Source organism: Sylvia atricapilla, chromosome 2 (genome assembly GCF_009819655.1).
Source record: "Sylvia atricapilla isolate bSylAtr1 chromosome 2, bSylAtr1.pri, whole genome shotgun sequence".
Taxonomy (NCBI): Eukaryota; Metazoa; Chordata; class Aves; order Passeriformes; family Sylviidae; genus Sylvia; species Sylvia atricapilla.
In genome coordinates this window covers 52,773,152-52,793,844 of record NC_089141.1, presented here as the reverse complement: position 1 = coordinate 52,793,844, position 20,693 = coordinate 52,773,152, and the positions used below count along the sequence as shown (strand labels likewise).

General features: G+C 40.0%; 1 protein-coding gene and 1 long non-coding RNA gene across 2 annotated transcripts in view; both read right to left on the bottom strand.

The window, feature by feature from the left end:
• The window catches only part of RCBTB2 (RCC1 and BTB domain containing protein 2), a 32,174-nt gene extending 26,440 nt beyond the window's left edge, over window positions 1-5,734 (bottom strand). Inside the window, exon 1 of the mRNA XM_066313278.1 lies at window positions 5,632-5,734. The gene's annotated coding sequence lies outside the window, so the exon portion shown is untranslated. The remainder of the gene's footprint in view (window positions 1-5,631) is intronic.
• Window positions 5,735-9,799: 4,065 nt separating this feature from the next.
• LOC136357738 (uncharacterized) lies at window positions 9,800-17,868 on the bottom strand. The gene is made up of 2 exons (XR_010742939.1): window positions 17,787-17,868; window positions 9,800-10,061 (listed from the first exon to the last, which is right to left on the bottom strand). It is a non-coding gene; the product is annotated as an uncharacterized lncRNA (long non-coding RNA).
• Window positions 17,869-20,693: the final 2,825 nt, after the last annotated feature.

The window sequence follows — 20,693 nt, the reverse complement described above, 5'->3', positions numbered from 1 at the left end:
GCAGTTGATTTTTCAGTACAAGGATACATCAGGATCTAACCACCTCAGTTAACTAATAAAAAGTGCTCCACTTCATTACTTTTCAGACTCCTGACAGCTTTGCCTTGACTTTTCAATAAGATGAATCACATGCCCTCCCTCCTAAGTTAAAAGTTAGAACATGTTTTATCTTGCATGTAACTATGAGAAAATTACCCTGCAACTCCACTTTCAGTTTGCCCTGCAAACATAGACACTTATTTCTGAGCAATCCCACAGGAGTACATGGGGTGACTCAAATCATACCAGTTTATTCTTTCATTCCAATTCATGTTTTCTAATAAAAGTACATACTGGGTGCCACATATCTCTATCTGCAAAGCTGCTCTTTCTAAAAACCTGTAATTGATTTAGAAGTATATATTCACCTGGGGATCCCAAAAATAAAGACAGAAAAAAAACCCCTAAGCCTGTTTAAGAACCATTCTTATCCATATAACTTTAAAATACTAGCAACGATTCATATTTGCCTACTTGCACGACTTTTCCTCCAGAAAAATAACAATTGTGAAAGAAAAAACAGTATTTTCATCAAAAATGAAAAGACAAATCCTGTATATTTGAGTAAATCAGGTACAGGAAAAAAACATATCCTAGCTATTTCAGACAAGTTCCGTGTTTGTTTGTCTACTAAATCTTATCATATGTGCATAACTGCTAAAACCCCTTACTTTAAAATAGCTAGCCACTACATTTAAAAAGAATGCAATGCTTACTTTAGAAAGTAAAAAGGTAAGCAAAAAATATTTCTCATGCATGAAAACTGTTTATAATTTTCACTAGCTGTATTTCCCAATAAAAAATCTGAAGTGCAAATCTGAAGGAGAAAACATTATTGTAAACATCCACTTCTTGAGGACATGAACAGCCTTTTGATACAAAAAATATTCATATTAAACTTCCACAAATCTCTTATCTGGAATCCAAGTACAATTAAGAATCTGGACAGCATACTCTGGCAGTCTGAGTTTAGGTCTTGGAAACTGGAAGTTTTGATCCTCATTTTGCTTCAGCCACAATAATTCTTTGGGTAAGACAAATGTTTCTGCAGTACACATAAGATTGAGTTAAGGAACATAAATACTAATTCTAGTAGCCAAGCTTCATTAGCAGTCCAAGACCATTTAACCCTAAATATTTAAACAGGTTCACTGACTCATCTGAATGTAAACATTCTTGTAGATTCTCTCTCTAGGAACTTGGCAAGCAAACAAAATTTTTCAGAACTCCACTTAGTATTTCCTCCCACTTAACTTGAACATTTATGAATCTCATCTGCTGATTCAAAGGTCCGTCTGCAGCTTCTTCCCCAAGGACTAACCACAGGCTTAGGAAATATTAGAAAGTCATAGAGAAAAGGGACTTGATGAGACTTTTAGAAAAGGAACCTAACCTCCTCTGATATTCCTGATTTCTCAGCAGTTTCCTACCACAGTAGTCATTACATGATGCTAACTTGTTCAAGCAATTTTGCAGGAGAGATCAGATCAGCAATATTGCCAACATGTACTCCTATTGAACAGGTCACATTCCCTTCTAGGAAGATTATTTTCAAAATTATCTTCCTTCTTCCTCTACAGTGAAATGCCAGTACTACACCCAGTCCTGACAATAAATTGACAGAACTCAGCCCGTCATTCATTCTTCCACTGATGTGTCATTTTCCATTACCACGAAACTGCAGACCTTGACAAACAGCGAGTGGCTGTTTGAAAAACTTCTAATTCCAACTAAAGTATAACCTTCTCTCCCTCCTTTCTTGCTTCACGACACCAGACTGTGAATTCTTTGCCCCTGATACAAGTTCCACTGTGTGCCTACTCATTACAGAAGCAAATCAACACATGATTTAGAGGCTAGATCCAAGAAACTCTTAATTGGCTCCATCTCCAGAGGCAAAACTTCAGCCAAAAGCATCTTAAAGCATCTTGTCAGACACCACCTCTCTTTTGGAATGCCATCCAATTCCGCCTGTTGGCTCCAGGGAAGGACCTCCAGCATGACCCCACTGAAGTTTCCAGAGGTTCACATGCAGAATGCATATCCTAAGTGATGGTAAGATGAGTGCCCATATTAAATTTCTCCATTTTTCTCATTCCTATTCCAGTTACTTTTTCCCCTTTTGAAATGTCTATCACCATCATTGATGTAGAATGGTGGATTGTTGACCAGCCAGCAACGTGAGAGAAAGCAACTGGAAAAAATCATCACCCACCAGAAGAAAAATATATAAGGCAGAACTAAAAAAATAATTCCTAATTCTTTCCCAATTCTACAAACCCTAGAGTCAATCTGAAAAAATAATACCACACCTTTGGCTATCTATCTATTTGACTTTAAAAGGAAGAAGATTTGAAGAAAGTGGCTGGCAACTACTAAAAAAGAGAAGCTATATAACAAAGACAGAAATGCAAGGACAAGAAAACAGTAGTGTTTATTAGAAAATTAGGCCTCCAGTAGAGTTCCTGAAATGTCAAAGTCAGCAGCTAAATAAACCTGATAAGAAAATGTCAATCAAAACACATTTTCACTTACTTCTACACATGCAAAAATACCTTTTTTAGGCAAACAACTGTTTCAGGTCACAGAAACAATGCAAGAACTACTTTAAATGCTGAAGAGTATTATAGGAAGATGCTGGAGTCACTTTCACATAATTACCAGTTTACTTCTCTATTAAAGGAAAAAACAAACCAAACCATAATGAGCATTATCTCTAGACCTTGAGATATGTTAAAATAATCAAACATTTTGTGAGACAGTCTCTTGGGAACAAGATGTCATTCCTGCGTCTATCCTAATGTAATCCAATGTAACCTAAATCTTACCTGAGGTGCTAAAGAAAAACATCTGTTCACAATTTTTATATGGCTAATCCAAGATTTTCAGAAAATTAACTTGAAAAGTTCCTTCCCTTTGCTGAATTGTTACTCAAGCTCTAAATACATTAGTTCTTGTAATCCATGCAGAAACACAAACATAATAAAATACAACTGGTGCAATTGTTGGCTCTTGCCTATTTTATATGCTAGATAAAACTTCATTTACCATACAATTGATGTGGTAGAACTGATAACTTATCTTAATTTTGACCCTCCAGTATGAGAGGTCAAGGAACCAGCTCTAGGGAAACAAAATTAATCCAAAGACTCAGTTTAAGAAAAAAAAAACTTTCTTAAAAATATTAACTATGCAACAGAACAAAACCATTCAGAATAGTGCAGCAAATATAATTAAGAGACAAAATGTTATTCTTTCAAGGTAAAAGTTGGAGCATCTAACATTAAGCCTACTCACTGCAGTACCCTCTTCCAAACTGCAACAGATGATTTGCATCATGATGCCAAAGGCCATTTTACCTCAACTTTATCACTCAGTGGTCTTATTTCTAATGTTTTCATTTACAAGATAAAAGAAGCTTAAAAAACCAATTGTTTGTAACTAACTCAGAATTATTTTTGCCAGTTCTTACTGTCAAATTGGCACTTTATCTCTTCATTTTCATTTTGCTTAACTATCCTTTCTCTAGTCTTTATTTCTAAAATCCTCTTTGATGGTTAGAAGTTGTTTTCAATAGACCTTTTAAAATTTTTAGATATAAATTCCAAATGGATTCAACCTTTGGCATAAAATAGCTTTCAGCCTTCTTTACTTTGCAGGGCCTTCAGGACTCCTGTACAAACAGCATCACTAATCAATCCTCTTGATTTTTCCAAGTTTGCTCTTCTAAAACTAAGAATTTCAAACCTGTTTAGTCACCTATTTTATTTCTATTTATTCAATCTAATTAAAAATGTGACCCAAGATCACAAGCTGGCTAATGAACCCCATTTTCCCAGAATTTTCACACTGCTTACCTGAGAGCAGTGCTTATTCAGTGCTTATTTGGCAAGCTGACAGCAATTGTATGTAAGAACACACATCATACCTGGATCACTGTGTGCCTAAATGACGCCATCATCTGTACCTCTTGGTTGTTCTGCCTGGAGAAGAAGAAGCTCCAGGGAGACATCACTGTGGCCTTTCAGTACTTGAAGAGGACTCACAAAAAAGAGGGGGAGTAACTTTTTGCACAGGCAGATATTGATTGGACAAGAGGGAACGGCTTTAAATGACAAGAGGACAGAATCAGATCACATCCTAGGAAGAAGTTCTTCACTCAGATGGTGGTAAGGGCACAGTTTGCCATGGAAAGTTGTGGATGCTTCATCCCTGGCAGTGTTCAAGGCCACTGGATGGGGCCAGGGGCAACGTGGTCTAGTGAATGGCATTCCTGCCCATGGCAGGGGGGTTAGAACCAGATGATCTTTAAGGTCCCTCCCAGCCCAAACCATTCTGTGATTCTTTAGTCTAAGAAAGAAATCCATTTGTGACATAATTCCTGACAGTATCTCCTAGTAAACGATATTCTAATACAAATCCAACTCCTGTGGTCTACAGCAGACACCATCAAAAGCTCTTATAATTTTCTTGTCTCAAAGCAATGCTACGTTTGAATCTTTATCCACACAGTCTCTTCCTTCTACTTTACAGTCCATCACATAGCTCACATCCTGCATAATTCTGTCACATTTATTTCCTATATCTGGACAGTATTATCTCTTCTATCAACACTGAGCAGGATGATTGCTTCTAAATGTTTCCTTTACCCTGTGTTTGCTTGCACATCCTCCAACATGGAATCACAGAATGATGCGGGTTGGAAGGGACCATAAGTGTAATTTCGTTCCAACCTCTGCCATGGGCAGGAGCACCTTCTACTAGACCAGGTTGCTCAGGGCCCCATCCAACCCAGCCTTGAACACCCCCAGGGATGGGACATCCACAGCTCTCTGGGCAACTTGTTACAGTACCTCACCAATCACAGCAAAGATTTTTTTCCTAACATCTAATCTAAATGTACTCCCTTTCAATTTGTGCTTGTTCCCCCTTGTCCTGTCACTACATTCTCTTGTAAATAGTCTTGCCCCATCTTTCCTGTAAGTCCCCTTCATGTACTGGAAGGCGCATCAGTTCCTCAGCCCAAATGGTTTCTGACGGTGCACAAGCATCACTCCCTACAGACCTTACCCCACCCGTAACCTGCGTAAAACCTCTTTGCTGGCTGTGCCTGATATTAGAGACTGCACTTGCCCAAGGAAACGCCATTAAATCCTCTCATCTCCCATATAATAAACAAACGGTGCTGGTTTCCAAAATATCCCTTTTTTTCCTTAAAGCCACAACCGGTGGCCAAGCTCAGGTCGCTTGTAGTGCCGCCACCACCATCACACCTCCGCGCACCTGCGGGCAGCGCGCACGGCACACACAGGCGGGACTCCTGACAGACGCCGAGCACACACAGACGGACTCACAGAAACAGACAGACCGCCATCGGCCATTTACAGCCCTGACAGACGAGGCCCCGGGGAGCGCAGCCCCAGCCCGGCCCAGCACAGGGCCACGGGCGGCCGCGCCCTGCCCCAGCGCCGCTCGCAGCGCCGGCCGCCGGGCGGGGGAAGCCGCGGCACGGGGGCAGGGAAGCAGGGAGCAGGGAGGGAGCCAACCCCCTTCCCTTCCCTCCCCTTCCCACCCCCGCGCTCCGCAGCTCACCTTCCTTCTCCTCAGGCGGCCGCGGCTCCTCCCCCGCTCCGCCGAGCCGAGGGAAGATGCTGCCGCGCTCCGGCGCCTCCTCACCGCCGAGCCGGGAGAGAGGGGAAGGGGAGGGAAGCGGCTGGCACCTCCCAGGGATCCACCCACTGCAGCGGGAGCCTGGGGAGCCGCTGCCGCTGTCCCCAGAGCCCGGCGGGGTCGGGCCCCGGGCGGAGCGGCCGTGCCGGCTGCGGGGAGAGCTGCGGGAGAGGCGGGAATCTCCCGGGGCCCGGCCCCGGGGATGACATGGCTGCCTTGGGAAAAGTCATGCCCAGAGCCGGCTCGGCGTCGGGGGAGACAGCACCCCTTCCCGCCTCCGGATCGCAGAATCAGTTCGCTTGGAAAAGACCTCTGAGGCCGGGAGCCCAGCCTGTGACCCAGCGGCACCGTGACGCCTTGTCCGGGGCACTGAGTGCCACATCCAGTCTTTCCTTAAACACCGCCAGGAGCCGTGACTCCGCCAGGGCCCTGGGCAGCCCATTCCAGGCTGTTGCCTGGGCCAAAATTCACCTGTCAACCACACGCCGAGAGACGCCTGGTCGAAGGGGAGCGTCAAATATTGCTATGCTGTTGCAACCTGCATTTATTTCTTTCCCAAGGGAAGTCAGGGGATATTAAATATTCTATTTCTCCTATGGCTTACGTTTAAAATTAAGCACCTCCAAAGAGAATAGACTTGATAAGTTTCCCTACAAGCGACAACCTGGCTGTTTTGCATGGTTGTGTCTCTTACCTTGAGTGTGACAATTGCCTGCTGTGTTGCTGTGGGAAATACTCAGACCCTTGCTGCCATACCCAATGATACTGTTACATTATTGCTGTGGAAACCTTGTTCAAGAGGAGGAGGTTTGCTCTGGAGTTTAGGAGCTGACTTCCTATCAAAAATTAAATTCCTTTATGACCTAGGGAAGGTCCAAATTTTTCTTGTGGAAATGACAGCTTCATAAGGATGTTTTGATGTTTTAAAGATTGATGCACTCAGATGCAAGCCTCTGGATGTCCGAAAATTAGGTTTGTGTAGGTACCTAAAGTTGCAAAAACGCTGATCTTAGAGTTACCAAAGGAGCAGAGGTTCCACACACGTGTGTTCTCCATACTTGCCATGTTCCATGGCAGTCTCAGTCTATGGGCTACACGTGCCTTTCATCCCATCCTTCACCTATGTCATACATGAGGTGCCCGCAGCGCTGTGCCAGTGCTCTTCCCTGACGTGCTCCCCAATCTGCCGAATCAAAGAATCACAGGATCGGTTGGGTTGGAAGGAATTTTAAAAATCATCCATTTGCCACCTCCTCACCATGGGCAGGGCTGTCTTCCACTAGACCAAGTGGCTGAGAGCCCCATCCAGCCTGGCCTTGCTGGATCTCAGATGGGTGTACAGGTAGAATAAAATACCTGATGATCTCAGCCAAGCAGACAGTGGTAGCAAAACCCAGTGGAAGCTGAAGCTATTAATATTCAGACTGGTAGTAAAGCAAAGAGTAATTGTCCCCTAAAACAATTGTGTGTATTAATACTTCAGTGTGCATTTTAAAACAGTATTGGATATTTTTCTAGAAGTTATGCTGGATTTGCCTCAGAGAAGTGCTGTGTACTGCATTAGGCTGAAGGTTGCACTTCGAAGCAGTGGAACAGGTGGTGAAATAAAATGCAGTTTCATATGGTGAAGTCCCTAAATCTAGAAGAAATAGATGTGGATCTACAAGCAGAGAAACTGCATTCTGAAACATCGCTAAAGGATTCAGTTCAGTGAACAACAGCTGAATGCCAGAGGATGTAGAAGTGAAAAAGGCTAATTTCATTCATGAATGTGCCAAGACAGGAATCAACAGTAATTGAAAGGTAATTTGCATCCAGTAATTAGTATTTTAGACCAGCTATTAGGATGCTGCATATAATGCTACCATACATTTTGACAGGGACTTTGAAAATGGGATAGGCTGCACGAAGATGAACAATGGTTTGAAAATAAGGCATAGCTAAAGGGATTATTTGTTTAGCTTATTGGAAAGAGTTTAAAGGTAATTGCAGTTTAGAGCTTCCTTACTATGAGAAAATATTAGGTACTGAACGGCATTTTAATGTAATAGAAAAGAAAAAAAACATAATAAGAAACAGTGGAGATATATTAAAGCCTCTGGAGTTCAAACTAAAAACGGTGCACAAATTTCTGACAGTGAAAGTGGAAAGTGGCCTCCATTTTTTATGCCTTCGAGTAAAAACCTGATCCAGTTATTTCTGCCTTTCCTTACATGTCATTTGTTGAACTCCTGTCTCATTTTCTTCCCTTCATTTGAACTGTCCCTGGCTTGTTTTTCTTCTTTCCTAAATGTAATGCCAAATTTAGAACTCAGCAGCAATGAATGGAAGGGAATTGAAATGGAAAGGAATGCTCATTGCAGGGGGGTTAGTCTAGATGGCCTTTAAAGGTCCCTTCCAACCCAAAACTATTCTATGATTGTATGATTTTAATATGTGCCTGCCTCATCTTACAAGCAGCTTGTAGTTCCTTCCAATATTTCAATTAATGACTGGAATGATGCTCATTCCACTTCTGTTTGACATGAAGCCAGGCAGGACTGATGATACACTGCAAGGCAGTCCAATTTTAGCTTGTACAGTAGCATCACATCATTGCAAAACAGGTAAGCCTCATATTGGGATGTCCAAAAATAGTATCTTAAGGCAGAAAAGAAACATTTCCAGGTTGAGAAAATGCTACTGCAAAGAACAAGGAGAATTTTTGATCAGTGCATGATCAGGAAAAATATTGAAGCAAAGGAGATTAGTCTTTGGCAATAGGGAAAACTGCTCTCACAGTGATAATAAGGAAGTTGGGAATTGATTGCCCTGTGAAGCTGTAATTTTGATGATCTGAGATTGTAGATCAAAATTAAAGTAACTTTTGTTGATCCCAATTCAGGTCATGAAAATTGATCAAATGACCTGTTGAAGACCTTTTCACTTTTAGGATTCTGTCATTAGTTCCATTGTACAAGAAATTAATTTCGTTGTACTTTCCATGTATAGGAAAAAAAAATGCAATCAGAGGTATAGAACCTGGAGCTAAAATACGAATAAATAATAGTTTTTAATCAAAGCAAAATTTCTTTAATTTCTGTTGATTCATAAAAAGATTATTTCACAATAACCTAATTTTTCCAAATACTCGAGCAGTTTTAGTGGCTGAATTCCCTTTAAAAAGCCATTAAATTTCACTGTTCTTTTTTGGGAGGATGGAATATTTTAAGAATATAATAATGGAATACAAGTTAGATTTCATATGGCTGATAGAACAAATCTAGAAAGAATCATCTATTATGCTTCTATATTCAGTAATGTCTTATAGGTTGATCCTGACAAGTATTTGTTTATATTCTAATGCCAGCTCTGTTGTGATATTGTGATACTGCCCATAATGTTTGCAACAAGTCAGAATTTTCTTAGTTTTGAAAGGTCATGGTTATGGAAATATAATTTTTCATTTTTTTTTTTATTTTGAGTAAGCATTTCAACAGATAATCTCTGGCTTCTCTTCCCCTTGAGTATCATCTTTTGATGCCTTCAATAGTACTGTTTTTCAGCCTAATTAATCTCTTTTTATCTTTTCCAGATATTTTAATAAAAATATTCTTTTACTATCTAGTCTCAGTGAGCAAAGCATCAAGGTTCCATTACTTCCATGCTTAGATATTACCTATGAAAAATTTGCTTTGAATTATTTTTTAATCTGTGATTTAAATCTGTGTGTTTAATTAATGATGTCCATGTACCTTCTGGAAAGTTTTCTTTCAGAGTTACATGTCCAAAGAAGAACACAGGAGAGAAGCTAGATCTGTGACTATTACCGTTTTCTACAAGCACAGTAACTTAATTCCTTGCAAAGATGCTATTTCTAGCACCACAGATATTGTTTTTCCTACAAAAAATGTTACAGACAGGAAATGTTTTGGATAGTGTAAAAACATTTCTGGATAAACATTTTATCACAGCTTGATAACCATTTCCTGTTGGTAAGATTTGTTTTAACTATTGACATTTTGTTTGCTTTCTTGCTATAATTAACACACATATGGGATCTGGCTTAATGTGCTCATCCTGTTAAACAAAGGTTTTGACAAGTCACACATTTAATTATAATGTCATACAAGATTTTATTGTCCATTTCCCTTCATTTCAGCTTTGTCTGGAGCAATAAGTGAAGGAGCAATTCAAGCGCAGCATTCTGGGAACGGGGAATTCCCAGAAGGGTGGAGGTTCCTCAATATTCCAAACAGAGCATTGTCTGCTGTGAGCTCAGTGGTTTCAGTAAGCTTCCAAAATAGCTTTAGATGAGAAGGTGGGATTTCACATAGGATCTTGTCATTTTTTAGACTTGGACTTAAATTGACCTGCAAAATACCAGAAGAAATTTGTCACTTTCTGAGAAGCTTCCAAGAATTGTCCTTGCAAACTAATATTAAAAGGAGACCTCGTTCAAGAACTGTGAAATGAATCACATTTTTTGGCTATCAAAATATCTTTTCAGCAGAACCACTTTCGTCGTTTTTGTGCCTACTTACTTCATAAGGGGCAAGAGTATCACTTGCAGACAGCTCAGTCTGGTTCTCAGTCACGCAAAGATTGGAGGCCAGGACACAGCCTCTCTCCCTGCCTGCAGGCATAGCCTAGCTCATGTCCATATTATTTAGGGCTGTATTCCCCTTAAGATCAGATTGGCCAATCAACACTACATCTCAAATGGCCCAGGAGCTCCCCTGTGCTGTTTGTCATCCTGTGGCCTCCAAACATAACTTGCTTATATCTGCAGGGTTTTTTAATCCAGTTCATTGTATTTGAAAGTGCTGTTTATTACCTTTTGTTTAAAGTTTCACCTCCACAGTTTTCTTTCCCATTTTTTTTTTGTTGTTGTTGTTTTTGTGGGTTTTTTGGTTTTTGTTTTGTTTTGTTTTGTTTTTAAACAACCAATTAGGTCACTTTGATGAAAGTGTGCAGTATTTGAGGGTGCAACAGCTGCTGAGATAACAATGAGGGAGTCTGTAGAGAGCAGATTTGGAGCAGAGTTATCCATAGAGCCACTGGAGATGGTGTTTGACATGCACTACCCTTGAACTGTTCTAGTTGGCGCAGGCCAAGTCTGCAGGGGAGTCAGCTAACCAGGATCCTGGGCAATCAGAGGTCAAGTGGTCAGGCATGAGGAGTTTATGGAGTCTAAATAGCATTTTGCCTTAAGCTTTATGCCTGTTGGAAAGGCCTGAGGAAAGAAGAAACTGGAGGTCAAGGCTTTGGGAAAAGACTACATGCTTAGGGTTGAATTAAAAAAAATAAATAAATGGTGTGTTGTGGATAACTGTATTTCACATGCACATCCTGATTGTATTCTTGGGAAAATATCCAAGGAAACAGAGTCTGAAAGGTGGTGTCATTAGGGGGTTTGTTTGCATTTAATTAGACTGAAAGAGACTGGATCAAGTATTCTTACAAAGAGTTGATCCCAGTCATGCAACCCACTGCTGACTGCACAATCTATTCAGCCATCTGAAAGAAGGTGACATTGATGTAATCGTATGTGTCACTCGCTGAGGATTAGTGTAAAAATATGAGGTGTTTGTGGAACAGGAAAAGGAGCTCACAACCTTGATTTATAATTCCAAAAGGAAACAAAATTGGTTGCACTGAATCCAGTAATGGTGAGGCTGAAGTAGATTGATTTCCTATTGTTGGACTAGCAATAAATAATAAATAAGGCGAAGTGAATGCTATTTATGGATAATGTATCCATTATTACCATCTGCTTTCTCTGGAGCAGACATCTTAGTAGATACTGCCTCTGACCCTCATGAATAAAGCAGTTTCCTGTACTAAAAATGTAAAATTTATGGTAGCATGTATTTGATGAGGTGTAACATTTTCCACTAAATTGCCTTTAGTTGTGTAACTGTATTATTGAAAAACAAGGTAACTGCTAATTTTAAGCAAATGCTTTAGCATTGCTCTCAGATATCTTTCTGGCAAGCAACATATACCGTAACCTTATAAGAGGTAATGACTTATATCTCAGGTTTTGTGGGATTTATATTACTTGGTGAAAACAATTTTAAAACAATCTGCATTTTTTTTCTCTTGGAAATAATTTGCAAGTGACTCTATGGGCTGTTAAAAAGCTAAATAAAATAAAGCAATTGCTTTTTTGATATATATTAAAAATAATGTTTACAGATGATAGAAGTATCCCATTTTATCAGAAGCCAAGAGCAATGTTATATTATTTATGATTACTATCAAAATGTGAACTTATAAAATTAATTGTCAGAAGAAGATTTTTTTTCTTTTCAATGTACAACATTAATCCTAAGAGTTCAAAAAATGTAGTTTTCTTCCTGCAATTCAACTTTCAGAACTTTCCGTTTTAAGATTCTGGATGTGCTAAACACAGGTCAAGGGAGAGCACTCTACTGAGGCTGCTCACAAGGGTCTCTTGCTGAGAAATCTCTGAGTGTTCAAAGCCTAGGATAATATTTAAAGGAAGTTTCATATTTTCTTACCATGCTCTTTTCTAACTCACTGCCAGAGAATAGATTTTGTTAGAAGGCCTGACCCTTCATGGCACTTTTCCCATTCTGTGTCCTTATGTAGAGGATGTTTAATTATGTGTCTAGCTTTTGACACTGCATAACACTGATATGCACTTTTTACTTCCTGTGAGGAAGTGCTCAATGTTTTCTGGGATTGGAGTATTGTTTTGTGTTTTGTTTTTAATGAAAACACTGTTGCTGTTTGTTGATGTAAGGAATATTCTCTGTTAAGGTCAGGGGGACTGAAGATTTTGGACAAGCCTAAGAAATCCCATGTAAGACCAGTTGGGCAGCCAGGCATGCCCAAACCCACACTGAATCTAACACTGAAAGTGTCTTATATACCACTATACTAAAGCATACAGAAATAACTTGCTTTAAAAAGAAAGCATACTATATATTCTGTATAAATGTATTTTATTGCCATTAGCAGTGTAATAATAATAATAATGTGCTCATTATGAAGTCTCCTCCATATATAGATCTTGATACACTTAAAATGTTACACTAACCTGCTCTAAAGGTGATTTACAGAGCACCACACATAAGGGAAATAGATGGTCATGTTTATTAGACAACAACCTCAAAAAATAAACTGAGAATCTGAAATGAAGATTAAGCAATTAAACAACAAATCTGGGTCTACTTGAGGAAGTGATCATGTTTTGTTTTTTCCCCAAAGTGATGTGTAACCATTAGTTCTTGAAATAAGTGGGGAAAGGAAAATAAACAAGTTGCTCAGGGGAAAAAGCTGGGGCTATAAACTGGACACAGACAATTTGAGTTCTCAGCTTCGTTTAAAATATTCCTGAAACTCTTAATCTTTCCCAGTGACAGGAGTCTTTAGATCACCACAAGGTTTCAGTGTTCTTTTCTGTAGCCTAGGAAATCGCTCACACTGCGCTTCACAGCTTTTTCATATGTTTCTCTAAGTGCAAGTCATGGTGTGTGACAATTCATCAGTCACCCTGTCAGTTTCTCTTCCACTGGAAAAATGAAGATGGTTTTAAGAAACGTGGTGGAAACTCTGCCATTCAGGGGAGCTTTTGCTTTTGTGAGAGAAGTTGGAAGAATAAAGAAGCCTTGCCAAAATGATAATTTTGTCCTAATTCTAATGTCAAAACCCTTTAATCTAAGTAAAATTAATTTATTGGAGTCATAGGTACAAATTGTGCTTTACAGTTTAGCAATGGAACAGAATAGTTAATCTCAAATTCCTAATTTGCATGGAAAGTGAATTTCATATCTTTTTTGTTCCACTTAATTTCCTTGTCTTTAAGGGCTATGACTTTTCTCTTTTATTACTGCTGCACATTTATACACCACATGTTCAACAGTATTCCTTCCCTTCTCTTTCCTCAACACCCTACCTTTCCTGTATTGTAGTCTCCTTGGAAATCTCACAAATGGGGTGAAATTGCTTCAATTGAATCTTGTCTCTGGCCTGGTCATTAAGTGGCCAAAGCAGTGCTCTGGTGACCATACTATAGTACAAAACCCACTTGTTAAAACAATAGATGCAGAAGCCCAGGAAGCACTTTTGATACGTAAATTGCATTATTCAGACCTCTAATTAAGCACCAAAACAGAATTACCATTTCAGATGTCACTCCTCTTTGCTATTTCCTCTGGGTCTGGGCATCATGCATAAGCACTGCTGTATGGTATAAACAAGTCTTGGGGTCAAGTTTGGGGCACACAACTCTCCTAGGCCAATGTTCAAGGAATGCAAGTGATGGTCAATTCCACTTCTTTCAGTAGTGGAAATCATGTGGTTTTGTGTTCACCACAATTTCACTTGCGGTTAGTGGTGTTCTCTCCTTCATTGTTTTGAGATAAGGACAGAAGGGTCCCAGCTGGTCCTGACTATCCAAGATATGTGTCTGAATTTGGTTTCTCTGGAAGAACTTTATTCACACTAAGTAACTTATCTTGCATCAGTGGATTAGTGTTTCTTGTTATCCAAAACATTAAGATCCTACAATCCTGAGCATCCTTGTGGTAAACTATTTCCTCTCTCTTCCTTTTCAAATCCAATACAGAGACTAAACTAGAAAATGCATTGATCAAATTCACAGAAGGTTTCAGGTGCAGCCAGGAATGTAATAAAGCCTCCTGGCAAAAAGTTCAGTGCTTTCAGTACAACTTGTTCAGTCTTTCCTTTTTTTTTTCTTAACTTCAGAGAAGAGTTATCAACATTTGGTGCACTACTTTGTTATGTAGATGTTGATTCTGCATATTAATTTGTAAAAAGACTAGGGCTTGGATAGTGGATTGAACCACCTTGGCACTGAAATCCTTAAGAACTCCTGCACGTATCATTTTCAGAAGTTCACTTTATAGATACACATTCCACTGACTCCATTTCCAAAGGGCAGACTTGTGTCACTGCTCCACGCCCACGCCTTTCTTATCTGTAAATCAGATCTACTATCACTAAAGATATTCTATTTATGTGAAGGAGGACTTAAATGACAGAATGAACTTTTAGCCCAGAGCTCATGAAATAATTTAATGGGGGCAGATTTAAAAAACCAAACAAACATGCAAAACTAAGTTAAATTTTAAAAATATGTGTGTAAAAGCTAACATGTAACTGGATGGTAGGACTCCAGCTGCCAGGTATCTGGGTACAACATTACCATAATGTTGTTCATGTTAGTCCTGAAGTTACTTAACCCCATCAGATAGGAACGGCTCTCTCCAGGAACATTGGGATACAGCTGGATCACATCTTGATTTGCTCTTTCCCATCCAGTCCCATGGTCTGGGTGGATGAGCTGCAGCATGATCAAGTGTAAAAGAAGAGTGAAGTTGTCATTTGGAGGAAAGGGAATAAGCAGCAGAGCTGTCCCCACTTTAGATGCTTGCTCTAGCCACTGCCACCAGGCTTTTCTGGGCACCAGCCTTGTAGCAGATGGAAAGGATGTGAGGAGAAAGGCTCCCTTGGACAATGACCACCAGCCAGGAGAGGCTGGCACTTTGTGTATTCAGCTAGAGAAACTCTCTAATGAGACCAGTTTCCTGCCTGAGGAACCTTCTCTTTCCCCAGGCAAGGAGAAGAATGAATATCTGAATTTCTGAAAGTGCACAAAGGCCTAATTTCTCAGGGACTTGGTTGTATTTCCCAAGCTGAGTCCAAATGCCATTTCCAGATCTGTATGCCTGTGCATCCAATGGCTTTCTCTCAACTGACATCTGGGCCAGTGTAGATTCCAAACCTGACCTGTGTGACTGCACCTGAGAGAAGGAGGTCTGACTGTGAGCACTGTATGGCAGACTATAGGGCAGCACAGGCTGGAGACCTACTTCCTGATGTCAGGGAGCCAGATTTCATTCAACTTTCATGTCCATTGTTATTTCCCTCTTGGGATAAGATGGACCAAGCAAACTAAAAGAATCCCTGGAATGACCATCTGGAACTGTGCCCAGCACACTAGTCTCTCCTTGTCCCTGTGGGTGCTGGTCAGGATGAAAAAACAAATGAGAACCCAGGCCTTCCAACAGGGGCAGTATCCAGCTGGGCTCATCCCCCAGGACACTCATGTCTGAGGCTGGGCAATGGCGTTTGGGCAGGTTTCATAACAACGTGGAATCAGGAACCAACATTCCATTCCATCCACATCCCAGCTTTGGTACATAAGTCCTCTGAGGTTCTTCAAGTGAACTGCTCTTCACTCCTTCCCATACATCATTAATGGAAGCACTACAGTTTTATGTTTCTGCCACAACAGTTTAACTAGCCAAGAGAATAAAACAAGATTACATCAGTATTTCAGCATTTGCTAAGTAAACAAAAAAATATTGAGATGCCATCTATTTTGCTAGACAGATTTAAGGAAGCATATCAGTAACTAAAGAACAGACTTGCCCTTAGAGCATTTCCAAAATTTTTTCATTTATTTGTTTTGGAACTGCTTATCCATAAAAATTCAACAACTACCCTATACACACCTTTCCAAAAAAACCCCCACCTGAATTAGAGGAAAAGGAGTGTGCTGTTAATGGACAAACACAGTAACATTGCAAGCTGCATGGCAACTGGTGTTGTTGATGCAAAAGAGGTTTGCACTGGACTATCACATATTCAGTATTATTACAACCACATAAGAATTTCAAGTAAAAAGCATCTCTAAATCATTGATCAGATCCCTGAGATGCTGGGTGCCATTTGTTGCCAGATAATAAGTTCTGATCTCCTCAGAGTTGTGGCCAATCTAATGTTTTAGGCGACATAGGTAGAATATAGTTCAAGAATAAATTTGGATTGAGAGGCTTACGCACAGTGTATTTCTAACGCTCAAGGTTCAGGAGTGCACACCAAACCACAGCCTCCCAGTCTTAAAAACCTTCCAAAAATCTCTTTCTGTTTCTGCTGCAAACCCAGAGCTTAAAGCATGTCCTAAACCTCTCCCTGAGCATCTACACTTCCCTCATCCCAGTTTAAGGCTGTTTACACTTCCCATCTACCCTGGCTGACAGCAGGGCCAGTTCCTCCAGGAAAGACCATGGACTGGTTTGTCACTCAGCCATGTGATCCAAAATGGTTTGGAGACACAGCAAGGCTGATCTGTAGGGCTGATGAACACCTTGAGAACCCTCTGACAAAGCAATATCTTTTTCTTTGGACATACAGCCTCAGGAGACTTCCACTGGTTTTTTGTGAACAAGCAGTAAATCTGGTCCCAAGGTAGTTCAAGTTTGCTTTTGCAGAGCAGTGCTGAATAATGAGGTAGGATGCAACTCCCCTCATTATTTTCGTGATGCTCACACTGGACTCCAGACTGTCTTGCTACTTCTCTCCCTGCATCCATTATGTTTAACACAGCTTTGAATCACCCCAGTGCTTATCAGTTTACAATACAAATGCAGTTGCATGTGTGCTGCTGGAGTTACATGGCTCCAAGCAGCACAACTCAAACATGAGGGTACTTAGGTCGAATACTGAATATTATTTTAATGCTTTGCGTTCAGACCATAAACAGGATTGTATAACCTGATTGCCAACATTTTCAAGATGATTTAGTGAGCGAGGAAGTACTTTAGGGCTTCCATTCAGTGGTTGTAGGGTCACCTAACTTCAGGCATGACTGTGACATGCAGGGTGGGTGTTCTGCATCTGCTGGTGGTGCTCCATTGTAGCATCCTACACACTGTACATGACACCATGGAGCAACCAGCCAAGAGAAACTGCACTGAATGTGGCTCAGTCTTAATTAAATTCCTTTTCATCCTGACCTGTGTGTTATTTCTTCTAGATAGGGCCAATCAAGCTGCTTCAGCCATGAAAAACAACAGTAATGATCAGGATAAACTCAAAAGACAGAAGTTATCATGAGCAAATTACATTGAATAAACAAAGAAAACATCAGCTTTACTTAGAATGTTGGTCTTGTCTCTACCACAGCTTACTTTTCAGGTCTTCTAAGTATTTCCACAAAGGCAATTCCCAAAAAAACCTTTAGGCCAGTGGAGCCATGAACAGTTTTCTATAAAAGCATAAAGGAAGGAAGCAAGCATGAACCCAGTGGTCTCTTTTACCTTCTAATGACAGCAAACCAACCATAAAAGATAGTCCACATATCTCAGTCCCTGTAGTCCTTCCTGGTAACCACCATTTACTGTCTGTTTAAAAGTCCCCCATATTCCTTCCCTCACAGAAATTTTTCAGGGGAGGGGAAATTTGCCCTCTGGTTCGATGCTTTGGTGTTGCCAGGACACAGGTCCATGCAAACAAACTTTAAGCTCTTTAGGGCTAAGCAGTAATTATCCAGCTTTGCCAGCTGACTGGTTGACTTGCTGCCAGGGGACTGAAGCAAGGCTGGAGACTTCTAAGCATATTGCCTGACAAGTGACAGAACATGCAGTGAGGATAAGGGTACAGATTAGCGCGGTTCAGTGGACAGAAAAAGAAGCAAAATGGGGCTAAATGGGGTTTGGTCAAAATAGATAATTTTTCATTGGGTGCAAGCTTGATATAGAGAATCCTGGGATGGAACTATTCAAAATCCCAAGGGAAGTTTCTCCCAGCTCTAGTTTGCCAAAAGTATTCCCTTAGTGCAATTTTGTCCCCCACAGGGACTTCATGTATGGGGAATTGTCCTTCAGAATCTCTTTATTTGGCTTTTATTCTCCCATAGTGGAATTTCCTTCTAAGGAAGAGCTATGGTTACAATCCTATCTAAACCAGTTCTCTTGTATCCTCTAACCAATCTTCTAAAACAAAATTTTAACTTCTTCTATCTGTTCCATTGAATGCAAATGGCAAATTAAACCTGAAATTTAAGAGAAAAATCAGTTACAGTGAAGCAAAAAAACCAAACTAGTACTGCTTTGCCTTTGTAAGTACTAAATTAGGGATGCAGCTTAACTTCAGGATCACAGCCTAAATTATGGAAGCTTTAAATTGTATTTGAATATTCAGTTTGTTCATTGGTCTGTTTGAGCAACAGGAATCTTGACAGGAAGAAGCTCCATGAAGCAAGGTAATTAAGAATTAAAATATGACCAAAAAGTCCTGTTCAAATAATACACTAATCTTCCCAGCACATGCAGGTTTTGCCATCAGCTCTATGGGAAAATGTTTCAGAGACAGGCAAAAAATACATAAGCAAATAAATATGGGTAGAAGCTAATCTATATGAAGAATGCCAGGCTAAAAGTGAGTCTTTTTATAATGTGGGATATCAAGAGGAAGCTGGCTCAATTCTCCAAAAATAAGAGGCCTCACAGAAGTGTAGACGACTTCCCTTTTTTAATGAATCTAAAGTATTCCTTCCTTCATGCTGTGAAATGCCATGATGTCTTCAGCAAGGACTGGACTTCACGGTGACATGAGCTGAGAGCAATGTTTGTATTCCTCAGTGAGGCCAGATCCAGTTCCCACACAAACAGGGATCACGGGTAGGAGCATCTTTCCTACCTTTAGATGGCTACAGGGTAGACCTATACAATCACCCATGAATCCTTTCTAATCAGTGAGGAAAAACCCCCATTTTGAGGGATAATTTACTTTATTTTAGATGTCTCTTGTAGGACAAGGTGAATTCAACCCTGGCAGTGGCTCTTTCTCTCTGCCAATATAGTTGGAATTTGGGATGGTGACTGGCGCAGAAGTCCTTATTTGATGGATTAAATCAATCACTAGCTACTAGGCTTCATGGGAACATGGCTGTTTACAAGGCAACAGCATGACAACCTGCTGAAATGCATTGAGATTTGGAAATTTTTTGATAATTAGAACTTGAGGTTGTTTCTTTGTCGATGTGTGTAACACTGTAGTGAACAAGTGATATCTGATGCTTTCAGTTGATTTTTAGCAGGACAAATAACTTTAAATCACACCTTTTTTTACTCTGATCTGGACAAAGAATTAAAAATATCTGTTCTCTCATTCCATCAAGAAAAGCTGAACTTAATATTTTCTGATCTGGACAAAGAATTAAAAATATCTGTTCTCTCATTCCATCAAGAAAAGCTGAACTTAATATTTAAACCTAGAGGTTTAATTTTAAATAGATAGCTTCTCTGGACATTTGAATTGCAATTAAGATATTAAACAACATAATTAAAAAAATCTTGATATCTCTTTAGAACATTGACATCAAAAATAAAAAAAGCATTGGATATTATTAGTTTTACTGTGTACTGGGTTACTTAAAATGTAAGTTGCTTTCTGAAAATCCCTAAACCTGAAGGTTTAATTATTGATATCTATTCTTGTCACTAACTAGCTGTCTCTTTTTTGGTCATGCTAATAATAATCCTAGTACTTTTTCTCTTTCTTCCTATTTTGTGGGTGTTACTAACTGTCTAATTTTTTCTTGGTGTTTTAAACCAGCTTTTCTGAAAAAATAAAATTCCATATGATGACTTCATTTGCTGACCTCTCCCCATCCCATTAGCTCAGCAAGTGACTTTTACTTTCTTGTCCTGTTTCAACCAAATGAAACAGAGGGAGAGAGGTTTTCAGAATAATGACATTCCTACCAGATTTGTGAAGACTGGCAGCTAGGGAGAGGAAAGAGCTGGACAAAGGGCTCTGCTGATGGACAAACAAACAGACCTAGATCATGACCCTGCTTTGACCCCTGTATGCAAATTATTTTTGTGGTGCTTGGAGGACTCCAAGGGGACTTGGGGGGAATTTGGGTTACTGTAGGATGAGCACTTAAGTGCACATAAAAGGAGGGGATCTGATTCAAGAAGTCTGATTTACCTATTACTTGTGTCTCTCATGAATCACGTCCTCTGATTCCTCTGCCTCTTTTTTGCCCCCCACCCCCGTTTGTTTTTCTTTACTTTACCCTGCTTAAGTTATCTGATAAGAGTTTTCTAAACTTGTGCCAATACACAAACAGACTGAAAACAGAGTCCATTTGCCCTTGGTTCACTGCCTCAGAATAAGCTTTTCAGTGTGTTTTAAGAAAAGCATGTAAAATTCCAGGA